The sequence below is a fragment of the Pseudorca crassidens genome, chromosome 17 (genome assembly GCF_039906515.1).
Source record: "Pseudorca crassidens isolate mPseCra1 chromosome 17, mPseCra1.hap1, whole genome shotgun sequence".
Lineage (NCBI taxonomy): Eukaryota > Metazoa > Chordata > Mammalia > Artiodactyla > Delphinidae > Pseudorca > Pseudorca crassidens.
In genome coordinates this window covers 48,854,948-48,873,962 of record NC_090312.1, presented here as the reverse complement: position 1 = coordinate 48,873,962, position 19,015 = coordinate 48,854,948, and the positions used below count along the sequence as shown (strand labels likewise).

The 19,015-nt window shown below is 42.1% G+C and overlaps 1 protein-coding gene across 1 annotated transcript in view; it reads left to right on the top strand.

The window, feature by feature from the left end:
- The window catches only part of LOC137210076 (uncharacterized), a 114,325-nt gene that overhangs the window by 48,955 nt on the left and 46,355 nt on the right, over positions 1 to 19,015 (top strand). Inside the window, exon 7 of the mRNA XM_067711691.1 lies at positions 16,191 to 16,242. The gene's annotated coding sequence lies outside the window, so the exon portion shown is untranslated. The remainder of the gene's footprint in view (positions 1 to 16,190; positions 16,243 to 19,015) is intronic.

Below are 19,015 nucleotides of genomic sequence, written 5' to 3'. Positions count from 1 at the left end.
AACCCTTTTGGGCGCGAATATGTCAGTTTTATAGGTTCCCACTTCCCCGTATGTAAATTATAGATTTGGTTGTGTTCTCCTGCTGATTGGTCCCGGCTTAGGCTCGGACCAGAGAGGGAACTTGTCCCCAGCTGCCTGATTGGTCTTTGACAGACACCTTTTTTACATTTTGTTATCTCCCTCCTTCTCCCCAGCTGTCTGATTGGTCTTTGACAGACACCTTTTTTACATTTTGTTATCTCCCTCCTTCTCCCCAGCTGTCTGATTGGTCTTTGACAGACACCTTTTTTACATTTTGTTATCTCCCCTCCTTCTCGGAAGGGGGCCGGACATCCTGGAAATTCACCCATTGTCTAAGAAGCCCCTATTGTCTGGAGAGTTCTTAATCATTAGCTGGAACAATGTCCCTCGAGTCCCACATTCCCCCCTTTTTCTTGTGACTATTGATTCCAATCATGGAATCTCAACCTTCTGTTCGTAAACTTTGGTACTGTTGTCTTAACATTAGAACTTGTACAGTACTGATACGTTCTCTAATAAATGCTATCAAGCGATTTAGAACACATGGTCCAAAAGTTAAAATCAACAATAAAACAATAAGAGGTCCCAACAGAGTAGAGATTAAGGTGGTAAACCAGGGGGACTTATCAAACCATGATTGAAACCATCCTTTTTCGTTCTCTCTCTCCCTTTGCCTTTTATCTAAGCGTTCCCTTAGTTTATCCATGGTTTTGGTAATGGTTCCTGAATGATCAATATAAAAGCAACATTCTTCTTTTAGAGCGGCGCATAATCCCCCTTCCTTAAGAAACAGCAAATCTAGGCTGCAACACCATTTCTGAAAGTGAGGTGAGTGATTCCTTTAGTTGAGTTATGGAACTTTCTAATGCTCGAAGGTCGATGTATACAGCCTGTCTTAAACTTGCATAATACTGGGGTTGTTGTATGAGGGCTGTGGTTCCTGTTCCTATCCCGGCAGATATTCCTAGTCCTAGAAGGACAGCCAATGTGAGGGTTACAGGTTCTCTTTTGTTTTTTGTTTTTCCTACATATTCATCTAAAAAGGATGAGTCTGAATGGTAGATAAGTCTAGGGACTAATTGCACTAACACACAAAAGTCAGCTGAAGTATTAAGAACCTCTAAAGAGACACAAGGGGTGAGCCCCGTGTTACATGTCCACCATCCATCTTGAGGAGGTACAAGATATCCTGAGCCTGAAGGGAGGCTAAAATCATGACAAAGGTGTCTATGGGACTGGGGAGGTGTTCCTATACAAGTACCATTTCCAAAAACCGAGGACAGGGTTAATTTACTGTTCCCTTCTTGCTTCCATCGACATTGGTCTGAGGAGGTAGAATTAGTATAGTTGGAGCTATATCCTATAGCATCATAATAAGGGGGAGGGGCAGCATAGCAAAGCCAACATGATTTTGTAGCCTCTGGGTTTGTAGCATTGAGAACCGTAAAGGCTGCCTGCACCAAAGAAAGCATCCTATCCTGAGGAGTCCCAGGCTTAACTGTGGGTTCTTTGGATCCAGAGGTTTCATTAGCCTCATTCTTTGTTGACGTAGTTGAAGGGGCCGGGGGAAGCAAAGGGGGGCCAAGTATGGGATTTGGGCCTATTGATATAGGAGCAGGAGTCTCAATCTTTAGCTTAAGGGTCATTAATATTCCTAAATCATATCCCCTCATGTAAAATCTAACGCCCCAAGAATGACCATTTATCCATTTTTTATCTCTTTTTCCGGGATTACTAAAGGAAATTTTAAGGGGATGACACCATCCTGAACATTTACTCCGGTGTCCGGTATCCTCATTATGAGAATAATTAGCCGTTACAGTAATAAAATCCCAAGTTGAGGTGGGTTTCCAATTAGTATCCCCGGTAGTTTCACATCCCCAGCTTTTGCAATAAAAGTTTTCAGTTCCACCACATTTATAATTCAGAGATCAAGGGCGGTGGAACCCGGGGCATACGTAGAAAGTGAGGATACCAAGCATCATTCTTTTGCCTGCATTTTTGCAACACGGCCCAAACCAATCAGTTTCCGAAACTTTGGAAGGGGCAGTGTTCATATCATGAGAATCTTCTGTATCCCAATAAGGTGCTCCTATAGCCAATTTACAAACATCAGGAAAAAGATCTGGCCACCAGGTCCAGGGGGGGTGCAGTATGACTAATGGACCAGGTTACATCTCCAGTCTGAGAAATTACCTGCCAAGTTAAACGTTGGGGGAGGTGAGGGCTAAAATCACTTACAGTCAGTAAAGGCAGTAAAACCAAAATTATAAGTCTTAGGTTCGTAGAAGCTTGAGTTTGAGCGGGTTGTCGGTTCTTTGGGCCCGCCATCCTGATGATGCCGTCGCTGGTGCAGCCTTCACATGTGAAGCATGGATCCAGGCAGCGATGCCGTCCACTTTTATGGCCGTTGGGGTGGTGAGGAGGACGGTGTATGGTCCTTTCCATCGAGGTTCCAACGTCTGGGTTCGATGCCGAGGGACGTATACGGAGTCTCCGACTTGGAAAGGATGAGTTTCTCCCGGTGTTCCCGGTTGGTAGGCCTTGGCGAGTTGGGACCATATTTCTTTCTGGACCAATTGGAGTCCCAGTAGCCTAGCATATAAGTCAGTGTTATTTTGACAATCAGGTTTTATTTCTTTTCCTAAAGTGAGGAGGGGAGGCGGGGCACCATATAATATTTCAAAAGGAGTAAGATGGTATCGGGAAGGTGTATTTCTAACCCGGAATAGGGCCAAAGGAAGGAGCACCGTCCAATCGGTACCGCCAGTCTCCAAGGACAATTTAGTTAGGGTCTCTTTTAGAGTCCTATTCATTCTTTCTACCTGACCTAAACTTTGGGGTCTATAGGCACAATGTAATTTCCAATCAGTCCCCAAATATCTGGCCACATCCTGACTTACCTGGGCGACGAAGGCTGGACCATTATCAGACCCTATTACCTTTGATGCTCCAAATCGAGGAAAAATTTCTTCTAAAATCTTCTTGGCTACTACAGCAGCTGTTTCTTTCTTTGTTGGGAAAGCCTCTATCCATCCTGAAAAAGTGTCTACAAAAACTAAAAGGTATTTATTACCGTACCTTCCAGGACGCACTTCGGTAAAGTCCACTTCCCAGTAAGTTCCTGGGCGGTCCCCCCTGAGTCTCTTTCCAGTTTCAAGTTTCCCTTTGTGAGCATTTACCTGTTGACATGGGACGCATTCCTGCACAATTTGTTCAGCTAATTTTGTCATTCCAGGGGTTTCGTACCCGGCTTTTTGTAACAAGGCTACCATCTTTTTAGTCCCCAAATGTGTCCATCTGTGCATCTGTTGTAACATGGATTCTGCTTGCTGAGGGGACAAAGTTCCTTTTGTTGTGGCCGGGATGATTTCTTCATCGCGGCCTGGTTTTTCAGGAACTTTATCTGACAGTCCTAAAATGACTTCTCCCGATGCTATTTCTCGGGCCACTTGGTCAGCCATATTATTTCCCCTAATTATTGGGGTATTTCCTTTTTGATGTCCAGGGCAGTGGATGATACTGACTTTAGTAGGAAGCATGAGTGCAGTCAACAAAGCCACGATTTCGTCTTTGTTTTTAATTTCTTTGCCACCTGAAGTTAGTAGCCCTCTCTGTTGGTAAATGGCACCGTGGATATGAGCGGTAGCAAACGCATATCTACTGTCTGTGTAGATGTTTACTTTTTTATTCTCTGCCATCTCTAATGCCCTCGTCAGGGCAATTAATTCAGCTCGTTGGGCTGAGGTCCCTTGTGGTAGCGCCGCTGCCCATATGACTTGTTTTCCGTCTACTATGGCTGCCCCAGTTCGACGCTTACCTTCCTCCAGGAAACTGCTCCCATCCGTGAACCAGGTGAAATCAGCATCAGGGAGGGGCAGGTCCATCAGATCTGGCCTACTGCCGTGTGCTGCGGCTAGTACTTCCTGACAATCATGTATGATGGTGGAGCCTTCCAAGTCAGGATCAGGTAGCAAGGTGGCTGGATTGAGTCCTGTGGCTGGAGCAAACTTGATGCGATCTGAGTTTAGCAACAGGGTTTGGTAATGAGTCATCCTGGCATTAGTTAGCCACCTATCCGGTGGTTGACGGACTACATTTTCCAGGGCATGAGGAGCTGTTATCGTTAGATTTTGTCCTAAAGTTAGTTTGTCAGCATCTTTGACTAGAACGGCCACTGCAGCGATTATCTTTAAACAGGTGGGCCATCCTGATGCCACAGGGTCCAATTTTTTTGACAAATAAGCAACTGGGCGATTCCAGGGACCCAATTTCTGAGTCAATACTCCTTTTGCAATGCCCTTATTTTCGGCCACATATAAATGAAAAGGTTTGGTTACATCTGGCAGTCCTAGGGCTGGAGCTGAAAGTAAAGCTCGTTTGATTTGGTCAAAAGCCCGTTGTTCCTTATCGCCCCAAACGAAAGGAGTGCTGTTTTTGGTTAGGGGGTACAATGGGGCTGCCAGCTCAGCAAACCCTGGAATCCATAGTCTACAGAATCCGGCCGTCCCCAAAAATTCTCTAACCTGCCTGGCGTTTTTGGGAGCCGGAATTTGGGCCACCGTATCCTTTCTGCTCTCCGTGAGCCATCTTTGCCCCCCTTTTAATAGATACCCCAGGTAACTGACCTGTTGTTGGCATATTTGTGCTTTCTTGGCTGAGGCTCTATATCCCAGGGTTCCAAGTTCCGTTAACAGTTTTTCAGTACCCTTGATACAATCTTCTTGGGTCTCAGCAGCTAATAAAATATCATCAACGTATTGGAGTAATGTTACCTGGGGATTTGATTCTCTATATAATGCCAAATCCTGATGGAGGGCTTCATCAAAGATGGTCGGGGAGTTCTTAAATCTCTGAGGTAGCCGTGTCCATGTCAGCTGACCAGACATTCCCGATGTTGGATCTTTCCATTCGAAGGCAAAGTAGGGTTGGCTCAGGGGAGAGAGTCTTAAACAGAAAAAAGCATCTTTAAGGTCCAAAACAGTATACCACATATGTTGAGGTGGAAGAGTGCTCAGGAGGTTGTAAGGGTTTGGAACTGTGGGGTGGAAGTCTGCCACCCGTTTGTTTACCTCTCGTAGATCCTGCACCGGCCGATAATCATTTGTTCCTGGTTTCTTTACCGGCAGGAGAGGGGTGTTCCATGCTGATTGACATCTTATTAAGATGCCCAAGTCTAGTAGCCTCTGTATATGGGGACGGATACCGTCTTTGGCTTCTCTACTCATGGGGTATTGACGGACCGTTATTGGGGTGGCAGTTGCCTTGAGTTCCACTAGCACCGGGGGCCGATTTTTGGCCATCCCCATTCCGGCAGTTTCTGCCCAGGCTTGAGGGAACCGAGTTACCCAATCAGTAACATTAACTCGTGAGGATGAAGGCTGCTCGTATAATTTATATTCATCTTCTAATTTCATAGTCAATATTTGAAGTAACCTTCCCTTATTATCAGTTATGGTGGGACCTTCTGGCTGAAAGTGGATTTGAGCCCCTACTTTGGAGAGTAAATCTCTTCCCAGCAAAGGATAGGGGCATTCCGGAATAATCAAAAATGAATGGGTTACTCGTCCAATCCCAAGATCTACTGTCCTTCGTGTGGTCCATGAATATTGTTTATTCCCAGTGGCTCCTTGTACCCATGACCTTTTAGCTGAGATAGGACCTTTTGAGTGGAGAAGGACGGAGTGCTGGGCTCCGGTATCTACCAAAAATTGAACAGGTTCCCCCTCCACTTTAAGAGTTACCCGGGGCTCGGGGAGAGGGTTCGAGCCCTGACTTTCCTAGTCTTCTTTCAATGTTAAGATTTTGTTTTTGGTTGGCCTTCCTCCATTCTTTTTCTTAGGGCATTCTCTCGCCCAATGTCCTTTTTCTTTACAGTAGGCACATTGGTCCTTGTCTAATGGCCGCCTTCTGTCTGCCGTTCGCCCTTCCTGCCTATTTCTATCCCCTATATTTCTTCCTCCAACCACAGTGGCCAGTATCTTACTTAAATTCCTCTCCTGTCTCTTATCCCGTCTTATTTCATGGGCTTCCTGCTCTTTCTGCTTTCTTTCTTCCTTCTCTTCCTCTGTTTCTCTTTTGTTATATACTTTATCTGCCTCTTTTACTAACTCCTGAAGCGAAAATCCCTGCAAGCCATCTAGCCTCTGTAATTTCTTCTTAATATCAGGGGCCGCTTGATCTATGAAAGCCATTGCTATAGTAGCCCTGTCCCTCCGAAGTTGGATCATAAGGGGTAAAGCGTCTAAAGGCTTCCATTAAACGTTCCAGGAACACAGTTGGCGATTCCTGGGGCCCCTGAGTTACTTCCCTTACCTTAGCCAAATTAGTGGGCCGTCTGGCCGCTCCATGGAGACCCGCCACCAGAGCCTGGCGATACATTTTCAGGCGCTCCCTACCTTCCGGGGCATTGAAATCCCAGTTTGGCCTGACGAGTGGGAAACCAGCATCAATCTCGTTAGGCAGCTGGGTAGGTTGCCCATTGACGCCTAATACATTTTTTCTGGCTTCTAAAAGAACCCGTTGCCTCTCCTCAGTCGTTAGGAGAGTCTGGAGCAGCTGCTGACAATCATCCCATGTGGGCTGGTGGGAGAAAACAAGAGATTCTATTAAAGCGGTAAGGGCCTGTGGATTTTCGGAAAAAGTTGGGTTATGCATTTTCCAATTATAAAGATCTGCAGAGGAAAAGGGCCAATATTGGAGAGGTCTATTCCCTTGGCCATCGGGGGGGCCATATTCTCTAAGAGGTAGGGCAGTGGAGTCCGGGGAGATAGCCCTCTGGCTCCTAGTGCCCACTGAGGGACTCCTTTCTTCTTCCATCATGGATGGTTCCCTTGGTGCCGAGGGCAGTGGAGCTGGGGGTCCTCTAGGTGGTAGGGGATTCGGGGCCGGAGGATAAGGGGGTGGGGAATCCAAAAGCAGCAAATCGGACTGCGGGTCAGGATAAATCGCCTTCGGTAGATCCGGGGCGTCGGGTAGCTTCTCCGTGTTGGGGTTTTTCTTTAAGGCTAATATCTCCGACGCTGCTGATGTATGCGCGGACGTACCTGTTGAGGAAACAAAGGGCCGGACCCATGGAGGTGGGGAGAGAATTAAATCTTCCCAGACCAAGACATATGGTACTTGGTCTGGATGTCCGTGGGGATCTATATTAAATATCTTAGACTTCAGCAGCTTAATCTTGTCTAATAAAAAGGATCCTTCGGGGGGCCATCCTATCTGAAATGTTGGCCATTCAGAGGCACACAAAGTCTGCCACTTTCCTTTCTTTACCTCTACCGAAAAATTATGGGCTCTGGCCCGAACTTCGGTCCAATAGCTTAGGGTAAGGGAAAGAGGAGTCGTCATAGTTTGTCCCATTGTCGTCCGTCAGAGAAGAAGAATAGACCACAATACAGAAAGAGTTAAAACTCCACGAAACACATATACGTATGGGCCACCGCGAGCTCGCTTCAAAACCGAAACTTCTTCAGATGGCAGTTATCACCAAGGGAACTGCCGAAACCGAGTGAAGGGGAGACAGAGTTTGCCTCTCCTTCCAGATGAGCCACTAGGGCGTCCCCTAGGGCTCATGGACGCCGGCTATTAGCACGTCTGCCTAGCCGGAGGTCCGATACAGATTCCATAATAAGCCGATTCTTACGGCTTTCCTCCGATAATGGCCCACAAAGAACAAGGGACAAACAGACAATCAAGCTCGAGCTTACCTGGTACCTCCAACTCCCGATGTTCTTGTGGTCCAGGGCGAGTGGAATCCCGGACGAGCCCCCAAATGTTAGACCTGCGCGGTCTCCTAGGAGTTTCGACTCGCCCAGGAAACAACAAGAGTCGGAAGTCGATGCAAAATGCAAGAGGTTTATTGAAGGCCGGTGCACCGGGGTTCCTTGGTCCTCACGCAGGAGGTCGAAGAAGGAACCCTTTTGGGCGCGAATATGTCAGTTTTATAGGTTCCCACTTCCCCGTATGTAAATTATAGATTTGGTTGTGTTCTCCTGCTGATTGGTCCCGGCTTAGGCTCGGACCAGAGAGGGAACTTGTCCCCAGCTGCCTGATTGGTCTTTGACAGACACCTTTTTTACATTTTGTTATCTCCCTCCTTCTCCCCAGCTGTCTGATTGGTCTTTGACAGACACCTTTTTTACATTTTGTTATCTCCCCTTCTTCTCGGAAGGGGGCCGGACATCCTGGAAGTTCACCCATTGTCTAAGAAGCCCCTATTGTCTGGAGAGTTCTTAATCATTAGCTGGAACAATGTCCCTCGAGTCCCACAGTGGAATGAGCTATAATGTGCTCTGTGAATTTCACTGTTAAGTAGAGTTTGGTCTGAAGTGTTTTTAAACTTTATTTGGCTCTACAACCCTTTGTCAGTGGAACATTTTAAAGGACTCTTTGTTTCTAGCAACTTTGGAAAATGCTGTTCTGGTCTCAGTTAAGCCCTTGAAATCTTAGCATTTGGAAGGAGATCCACACAAGCTTATCCAATTTCTGGTACAGAAATCTACCATGTATCCATGCTATAGGCTCACTCAGCTGTGGATGAGTATTTTGATAACAAAATGCTCACTACCCATAAATCAGCTGATTCTATAGTCGGAATGCTGGTCTGTTAGGAGGTTTTAACCTTTTAAGTGCCTTTTACTCTTAGAAAATTTTAAGTTTTTTTTTTTTTTTTTTTTTTTGCGGTACGCGGGCCTCTCACTGTTGTGGCCCCTCCCGTTGCGGAGCACAGGCTCCGGACGCGCAAGCCCAGCGGCCATGGCTCACGGCCCCAGCCGCTCTGTGGCATGTGGGATCTTCCCGGACCGGGGCACGAACCGTGTCGCCTAGCATCGGCAGGCGGACTCTCAACCACTGTGCCACCAGGGAAGCCCCAGAAAATTTTAAGTTTTAAAATTTTGTCTATTGGACCTAGATCTGATCTCTGGATTAAGATAAGTCCTACTCAAGTAAAAGAATCCTTATTTTTCAAGGATGATTTGTACATGAAAAAAAAAATCCATATACTTCAAATCATCTGTAAATAGTGACTGAAGAGTAATTGAAAATACATTTGAAAATAATTTTCATTTGAAATTTATGTCAAAATATGTTATTATATAAACGAATCCAGTATACTTTCTCTTATAGCCAGTAAAATTTAGGTTAAATTTTAATTAAGCACAAGTGCTACAATTAAAAAAAAAGAATTACATTTTGTTTTGAGTGATTATTTCAGCAAAACTGGTTTATGGGACAGTAAACTGTCCTTCCCTGCATGTTCAATGTTAGCAGCTCAAGCAGGCTAATTCTGGTAAAAATTTAAGTTTTCCAAGGCCTTCTCTTAATTATTTGATACTCAATTGTTTTTTCTTTTACTTCTATTGTATCTCTTTTTTAAATTGTTAACTACACATCCTCATTTATCAGTGGCTTTGTATGTTTAACCCTGCAGATCTCTGGTATTATTTACAATGGCTTCATGATATTATATCTTTAAAATTCAGAATTTCACTTTAAAGTTGATTTGAATTTTATTTCTATTATACGGTATTATGTTTATGTTATGAATCCATCAGTGAGTAATTTTCTGAAACAGGATGAGCAGTTTGCTGACTTAGAAGGGCTGGAATCTATAGACACCTTAAAATTAGGATGTAGATAACGAATAGTTGGATGACAAGAAACTCTGTTATATGAAAACAGGAATAATAATGAGTGTTCCAAATCTTATCTTTTCTGTTCTTACTTTTCTCCAAAGGTTAGTTCTAGAGTCCTTAATTCTCCATTCAGTATTAAATGATTGACTATTTGCAGCCTTCCCACCATTCTCCCCACTTCTAGGTCTGAGTTGGATAAACCTTTTGGTTTCATCCTTTCTTTGTGAAGTAGTGTTCCTAGTCAAGCCAGAAGGCTGTTCCATTAAAGGTTTAGCATTTTAGTGATTTTAGTAGTAAGGGTAAGGATAAGTGGTCTTCAACCCGTCACAGTCTTCCACCCAACCTTTCTTCAGATGAATTTCCTGCAGTAGAAAAATCAGACAACCAGGCTGAATGATTGAGTCCCTGACTATGACTAGCAATGAACTACTCAGCCCTGGCTTCCTGGGCATGCCATCCTTCAAAAACAGCTTGCCAGATGGAATCTCAATCCCCTAGCTTGGCATTCAAGATACTCATACTCTAATCCACCAAAATCCAGTTCCAGTAGTTCTCCCCACTTCTTTCATACAGCAAATATCCATTCACCCAACTGCATTCACTTATCTGGAGTACAAGTTCTTTTCCTTATATTCCAATATATTCCTATTTCATCTGCCTAGGAAGTCTTTCAAATTCTTCACAATCCTAAATCCTACATGGTCTTTACTTTCCTACCTTTACAACTTGACCTTAAGAAAATTTTTGCTTTCCAAGATCTATGAGTCAATCAATCAATAAACCATTAATAAGTTCATAGGCTGCTTCAATACAGTTCTCCTCAATACAAATATAGTTGTCAATCCTTAATAATAACAGCTTATATTTGATCACATAGAAATGTATTTTAACTCACATATTTGTTATCTAAAATGATAGTATAGCACTCTTCATTTTGTTGGTTATTTTCACATGTTTTAATGTCAGTATCACCTCTTTGAAGACTTAAAGTATATGTTGTCCATTTTTTCAGTATTTTAGTATCCTGCCCTGTTTTACACTTAGTGGGTGTTCAATAAATGACGTTGACACTTCACAGAATGGAGAAAATTTTCCCTAATCCTACCTAATCCTACAAGCGTTGACCCTCTCTGACTTTGCACATCACTTGTTAATGGCAGCTGGGTAGTTGTGTTTGATAGAAATTCAAGAAAAAATTTCTCCATGTTTCAAGACCAAAGCCACAGTCATATGAGGACCTTAGTCAGCATCATGAATATATTCTTAAACATATACAATGGAGAATTGCACTTTTATGATTTTGGGATGAATCACATGTAAAACAGTCATTCACATTTTATTTATTTATTTATTATTTTTAAATATCTTTATTGGAGTATAATTGCTTTACAATGGTGTGTGAGTTTCTGCTTTATAACAAAGTGAATCAGCTATACATATACATATATCCCCACATCTCCTCCCTCTTGCGTCTCCCTCCCACCCTCCCTATCCCACCCCTCTAGGTGGTCACAAAGCACTGAGCTGATCTCCCTGTGCTATGTGGCTACTTCCCACTAGCTGTCTATTTTACATTTGGTAGTGTATATATGTCCATGCCACTCACTCTTTGTCCCAGCTTACCCTTCCCCCTCCGCGTGTCCTCAAGTCCATTCTCTATGTCTGCGTATTTATTCCTGTCCTGCACCTAGGTTCTTCAGAACCATTTTTTCTTTCTTTCTTTTTTTTTCTTAGATTCCATATATATGTGTTAGCATATGGGATTTGTTTTTCTCTTTCTGACTTACTTCACTTTGTATGACAGACTCTAGGTCCATCCACCTCACCATGAATAACTCAATTTCGTTTCTTTTTACAGCTGAGTAATATTCCATTGTATATATGTGCCACATCTTCATTATCCATTCATCTGTCGCTGGACACTTAGGATGCTTCCATGTCCTGGCTATTGTAAATAGAGCTTCAAAGAACATTCTGGTACATGTCTCTTTTTGAATGATGATTTTTCAGGGTATATGCCCAGCAGTGGGATTGCTGGGTCGTATGGTAGTCCTATTTTTAGTTTTTTAAGGACCCGACATACGGTTCTCCATAGTGACTGTATCAATTTACATTTCCACCAACAGTACAAGAGTGTTCCCTTTTCTCCACACCCTCTCCAGCATTTATTGTTTGTAGATTTTTTTGATGATGGCCATTCTGACCGGTGTGAGGTGATACCTCATTGCACTTTTGATTTGCATTTCTCTAATGATTAGTGATGTTGAACATCCTTTCATGGGTTTGTTGTCAATCTGTATATTTTCTTTGGAGAAATGTCTGTTTAGGGCTTCTGCCCATTTTGGGATTGGCTTGTTTGTTTTTTTGATGTTGAGCTGCATGAGCTGCTTGTATATTTTGAGATTAATACTTTGTCAGTTTCTTCATTTGCAAATATTTTCTCCCATTCTCAGGATTGTCTTTTCATCTTGTTTATGGTTTCCTTTGCTGTGCAAAAGCTTTGAAGTTTCATTAGGTCCCATTTGTTTATTTTTGTTTTTATTTCCATTTTTCTAGGAGGTGGGTCAAAAAGGATCTTGCTGTGATTTATGTCATAGAGTATTCTGCCTATGTTTTCCTCTAAGAGTTTTATAGCGTCTGGTCTTACATTTAGGTCTTTAATCCATTTGGAGTTTATTTTTGTGTATGGTGTTAGGGAGTGTTCTAATTTCATTCTTTTAAATGTAGCTGTCCAGTTTTCCCAGCACCATTATTGAAGAGGCTGTCTTTTCTCCATTGTATATTCTTGCCTCCTTTATGAAAAATAAGGTGACCATATGTGCGTGGGTTTCTCTCTGGGCTTTCTATCCTGTTCCATTGATGTATATTTCTGTCTTTGTGCCAGTACCATACTGTCTTGGTTAGTGTACCTTTGTAATATAGTCTGAGGCCTGGGAGCGTAATTCCTCTAGCTCTGTTTTTCTTTCTCAAGATTGCTTTGGGTATTCAGGGTCTTTTGTGTTTCCATACAAATTGTGAAATTTTTTGTTCTAATTCTGTGAAAAATGCCGTTGGTAGTTGGATAGGTATTGCATTGAATCTGTAGATTGCTGTGGGTAGTATTGTCATTTTCACAATGTTGATTCTTCCAATCCAAGAACATGGTATATCTCTCCATCTGTTTGTATCATGTTTAATTTCTTTCCTCAGTGTCTTACCGTTTTCTGCATAAAGGTCTTTTGTCTCCTTAAGGTAGGTTTATTCCTAGGTATTTTATTCTTTTTGTTGCAGTGTTAAGTGGGAGTGTTTCCTTAATTTGTGTTTCAGATTTTTCATTATTAGTGTATAGGAATGCAAGAGATTTCTGTTCATTTATTTTGTATCCTGCTATATAACCAAATTCATTGATTAGCTCTAGTAGTGTTCTGGTAGCATCTTTAGGATTCTCTATGTATAGTATCATGTCATCTGCAAACAGTGACAGCTTTACTTCTTCTTTTCCAATTCGGATTCCTTTTATTTCTTTTTCTTCTCTGATTTCTGTGGCTAGAACTTCCAAAACTATGTTGAATAATAGTGGTGAGAGTGAACAACCTTGTCTTGTTCCTCATCTTAGAGGAAATGGTTTCAGTTTTTCACCATTGAAAACGGTGTTGGCTCTGGGTTTGTCATATATGGCCTTTATTATGTTGAGGCAAGTTCCCTCTATGCCTACTTTCTGGAGGGTTTTTATCGTAAATGGGTGTTGAATTTTGTGGAAAGCTTTTCCTGCATCTATTCAGATGATCATATGGTTTTTCTCCTTCTATTTGTTAATATGGTTTATCACATTGATTGATTTGCATATATTGAAGAATGCTTTCATTCCTGGGATAAACTCCACTTGATCATGGTGTAGGATCCTTTTAATGTGCTGTTGGATTCTGTTTGCTGGTATTTTGTTGAGGATTTTTGCATCTATGTTCATCAGTGATATTGGTCTGTAGTTTTCTTTCTTTGTGACATCTTTGTCTGGTTTTGGCATCAGGGTGATGGTGGCCTCATAGAATGAGTTTGGGAATGTTTCTCCCTCTGCTATATTTTGGAAGAGTTTGAGAAGGATAGGTGTTAGCTCTTCTCTAAATGTTTGCTAGAACTCGCCTGTGAAACCATCTGGTCCTGGGCTTTTGTTTGTTGGAAGATTTTTAATCACAGTCTCTATTTCAGTGCTTCTGATTGGTGTCTTTCTATTTTCTATTTCTTCCTGGTTCAGTCTCAGAAGGTTGTGCATTTCTAAGAATTTGTGTGTTTCTTCCAGGTTGTCCATTTTATTGGCATAGCGTTGCTTGTAGTGATCTCTCATGATCCGTTGTATTTCTGCAGTGTCTGTTGTTACTTCTCCTTTTTCATTTCTAATTCTATTGATTTGAGTCTTCTTCCTTTTTTTCTTAATGAGTCTGGCTAATGGTTTATCAATTTTGTTTATCTTCTCAAAGAACCAGCTTTTAGTTTTATTGATTTTTGCTCTCGTTTCCTTCATTTGTTTTTCATTTATTTCTGATATGATTTTTATGATTTCTTTCCTTCTGCTAACTTTGGGGTTTTTTTTGTTCTTCTTTCCCTATTTGCTTTAAGTGTAAGGTTAGATTGTTTATTTGAGTTGTTTCTTCCTTCTTGAGGTAGGCTTGTATTGCTATAAACTGCCCTCTTACAACTGCTTTTGCAGCATCCCGTAGGTTTTGCGTCATCGTGTTTTCATTGTCATTCGTTTCTAGGTATTTTTTGATTTCTTCAGTGATCTCTTTGTAATTTAGTAACATATTGTTTAGCCTCCATGTTTTTGTATTTTTTACAGTTTTTTTCCTGTAATTGATATCTAGTCTTGTAGCATTATGGTCAGAATAGGTACTTGATACGATTTTAATTTTCGTACATTTACCAGGGCTTGACTTGTGACAAGTCAATATATGATCTATCCTGGAGAATGTTCCATGAGCACTTGAGAAGAAACTGTATTCTGTTCTTTATGGATGGAATGTTCTATAAATATCAATTAAGTCCATCTTGTTTAATGTGTCATTTAAAGCTTGTGTTTCCTTATTTATTTTCATTTTGGATGATCTGTCGTTTGGTGAAAGTGGGGTGTTAAAGTCCCCTCCTATGATTGTGTTACTGTTGATTTCCCCTTCTATGGCTGTTAGCATTTGCCTTATGTATTGAGGTGCTCCTGTTTTAGGTGCGTAAATATTTACAATTGTTATATCTTCTTCTTGGATCAATCCCTTGATCATTATGTAGTGTCCTTCTTTGTCTCTTGTAATAGTCTTTATTTTAAAGTCTATTTTGTCTGATATGAGAATTGCTATTCCAGCTTTCTTTTGATATCCATTTGCATGGAATATCTTTTTCCATCCCCTCACTTTCAGTCTGTATGTGTCCCTAGTATGTGTCTGAAGTGGTTCCTTTGTAGACAGCATATATAGGGGTCTTGTTTTTCTGTCCATTCAGCCAGTCTATGTCCTTTGGTTGGAGCATTTAATTCATTTACATTAAGGTAGTTATTGATATGTATGTTCCTATTCCCATTTTCTTAATTCTTCTGGGTTTGTTATTGGAGGTTTTTTCCTTCTCTTGTGTTTCCTATCTAGAGAATTTCCTTTAGCATTTGTAGTAAAGCTGGTTTTGTGGTGCTGAATTCTCTTAGCCTTGGCTTGTCTGTAAAGGTTTTAATTTCTCCGTCGAATCTGAATGAGATCCTTGCTGGGTAGAATTATCTTGGTTGTAGGTTTTTCCCTTTCATCACTTTGAATATGTCTTGCCACTCCCTTCTGGCTTGCAGAGTTTCTGCTGAAAGGTCAGTTGTTAACCTTATGGGGATTCCCTTGTATGTTATTTGTTGTTTTCCCTTGCTGCTTTTAATATTTTTTCTTTGTATTTAATTTTTGATAGTTTGATTAATATGTGTCTTGGCATGTTTCTCCTTGGATGTTTCCTGTATGGCACTGTCTGCACTTCCTGGACTTGATTGCCTATTTCCTTTCCCATATAAGGGAAGTTTCCAACTGTATTCTCCTCAAATATTTTCTCAGTCCCTTTCTTTTTCTCTTCGTCTTCTGCGACCCCTATAATTCTACTGTTGGTGTGTTTAGTGTTGTCCCAGAGGTCTCTGAGACTGTCCTCAATTCTTTTTATTCTTTTTTCTTTATTCTGCTCTGCAGTAGTTATTTCTACTATTTTATCTTCCAGGTCACTTTTCTGTTCTTCTGCCTCAGTTATTCTGCTATTGATTCCTTACAGGGAATTTTTAATTTCATTTATTGTGTTCTTCATCATTATTTGTTTGCTCCTTAGTTCTTCTAGGTCCTTGTTAAGCGTTTATTGTATTTTCTCCATTCTGTTTCCAAGCTTTTGGCTCATCTTTACTATGATTACTCTGAGTTCTTTTTCAGGTGGACTGCCTATTTCCTCCTCATTTGTTTGGTCTGGTGGGTTTTTTCCTTGTTCCTTCATCTGCTGTGTATTTCTCTGTATTCTCATTTTACTTAACTTACTGTGTTTGGGGTCTCCTTTTTGCAGGCTGCAGGTTCGTAGTTCCTGCTGTTTTTGGTGTCTGCCCCCAATGGCTAAGGTAGGTTCAGTGGGTTGTGTAGGCTTCCTGGTGGATGGGAGTGGTGCCTGTGTTCTGGTGGATGAGGCTGCATCTTGTCTTTCAGGTGGGCAGGACCGCATCCTGTGGTGTGTTTTGGGGTGTCTGTGACCTTATTATGATTTTAGGCAGCCTGTGTGCTAATGGATGGAGTTATGTTCCTCTCTTGCTAGTTGTTTGGCATAGGGTTTCCAGCACTGTAGCTTGCTGGTCGTTGAGTGGAGCTGGGTGTTAGCGTTTAGATGGAGATCTCTGGGAGAGCTTTCGCCTTTTGATATTACGTGGTGCCGGGGGGGGTCTCTCGTGGACCAATGTCCTGAACTTGGCTCTCCTGCCTCAGAGGCACAGGCCTGACACCCTTCGGAGCACCCAGACCCTGTCAGCCACACGGCTCAGAACAAAAGGGAGAAAAAAAGAAAGAAAGTAAAAAATAAATAAAATAAAGTTATTAAAATAAAAAAATATTAAAAATTTTTAAAAATTAAAAAGTAATTTAAAAAAGAAAGAAAGAAGAGAGCAACCAAACCAAAAAAGAAGTCCACCAATGATAACAAGCCCTATAAACTATACTAAAAAGCAAAAAAACAAAAGACGTACAGACAGAACCATAGGACAAATGGTATAAGCAAAGCTATACAGACAAAAATCACAGAACGTCCACCGCCTCAATTTTGGGATGATTCATTGTCTATTCAGGTATTCCACTGCTGGGATAGATTTCCCTTTTTCTTCTTTGTTCGCACAGCTCCTGGGGCTCAGCTTTGGATTTGGCCCCGCCTCTGCGTGTAGGTCACCTGAGGGCGTCTTTTCTTCACCCAGACAGTACAGGGTTAAAGGAGCAGCTGCTTCGGGGGCTCTGGCTCACTCAGGCCGGGGGCAGGGTGGGGTACGGAGTGCGGGGCGAGCCTGCCGCAGCAGAGGCCAGCGTGATGTTGCACCAGCCTGAGGCACGCCGTGCGTTCTCCCGCGGAAGTTGTCCCTGGAATTCGGGACCCTGGCAATGGCGGGCTGCAAAGGCTCCCGGGAGGGGAAGTGTGGACAGTGGCTTGTGCTTTCACACAGGATTCTTGGTGGCTGCAGCAGCAGCCTTAGCATCTTATGCCTGTTTCTGGGGTCCGCGCTGATAGCCGCGGCTCGCGCCCATCTCTGGAGCTCGTTTCGGCAGTGCTTTATTAATCCCCTCTTCTTGTGCACCCCGAAACAGTGGTGTCTTGCCTCTTAGGCAGATCCAGACATTTTCCTGGACTCCCTCCCAGATAGCTGTGGCACACTAGCCCCCTTCAGGCTGTGTTCACGCAGGCAACCCCAGTCCTCTACCTGGGATCTCACCTCTGAAGCCCGAGCCTCAGCTCCCAGCCCCCACCTGCCCTGGCAGGTGAGCAGAGAAGCCTCTGAGGCTGGTGAGTGCTGGTCAGCACCGATCTGTGCGGGATGCTCTCCGCTTTGCCTTTCGCACCCCTGTTGCTGTGCTCTCCTCCGTGTCTCCAAAGCTTCCCCCCACCCACTGCTCCCTGTCTCTACCAGTGAAGGGTCTTCATAGTGTGTGTAAACTTTTCCTCCTTCACAGCTCCCTCCCAAAGGTGCAGGTCCCATCCCTATTCTTTTGTCTGTTTTTTCTTTTTTCTTTTGCCCTACCCAAGTACGTGGGGAGTTTCTTGCCTTTTGGGAAGTCTGAGGTCTTCTGCCAGTGTTCAGTAGGTGTTCTGTAGTTGTTCCACATGTAGATGTATTTCTGATGTATTTGTGGAGAGGAAGGTGATCTCCACGTCTTACTCCTCTGCCATCTTGAAGGTTCATTCATATTTTAAATACTCTTCAGAGCACAATTTTTAAACTTCTATTTCTCGAAACATAATTATTTAATAATTAAGAGGTGTCAAAATATTACAGTTGGTTTTTCTTGTCATTCTGTTTGTTTGTTTGATCCCATATTGTATCTTGGAGATTTGGGGGCAACTTATATTCTGTAGCAGTATACAGTATATATGCACAATGTTTTAAAAATCTGATGTATAAATATTGAGTTTTACTGTCACCTAGATGGCAGATATGCAAAAAAATAAATTCATTAAAATATTTCTAATGTCCTGGTTTTAAAATAGGGAGCACTTTGTCAATGTTCATCTCCTCACATAGTCATAAAGTTTCCTACTTTAACAAAAGTCACTTGGTTCTCTGCGCACCAATGAACTTGAATGTTAAATTTACAAGTTCATGCTAATGTGTTCTCTGCTAAATTTGGGAAATTTTCTTTCTGTGTGTCCATTGATATTTCACTATTTATCATGGTGGTGTAAATGCTTGGGTTAGCTTGACCTAAAGGCATCCAAATTCATGGAAATGAATGTGGAAATGGGACGATATAATTAAATATCACAATTAATGGGCTTGATGCTCCTATTTCATTCTTCACACAAACATATTAAAAGTAGATTTTTTTTTATTATGTAAGACTTGGTTCTATATATAGTTCAGCCAGAAGTAAAATTATTCCTAAATCACCCTGTCTCTCAACCTAATGCATCAGCTTCAGCCTGTACACATAATGACAGTCAGACCTTGATTGGCTTTTTTCTCTTCCAACTGGTGGTGTAGACAGCAAACAGGAACCCTGTCTGAGAAGAGTTTGTGTATAGACCCAGAGAAAAATTTTAACATGGCACTGTTGTTTATGTTATGATCAACCAAATTTATTGATCCAGTCATTTATTTATTTGTTCTTACAAAGTCCTGTATTCATCCATCCAGCACATTT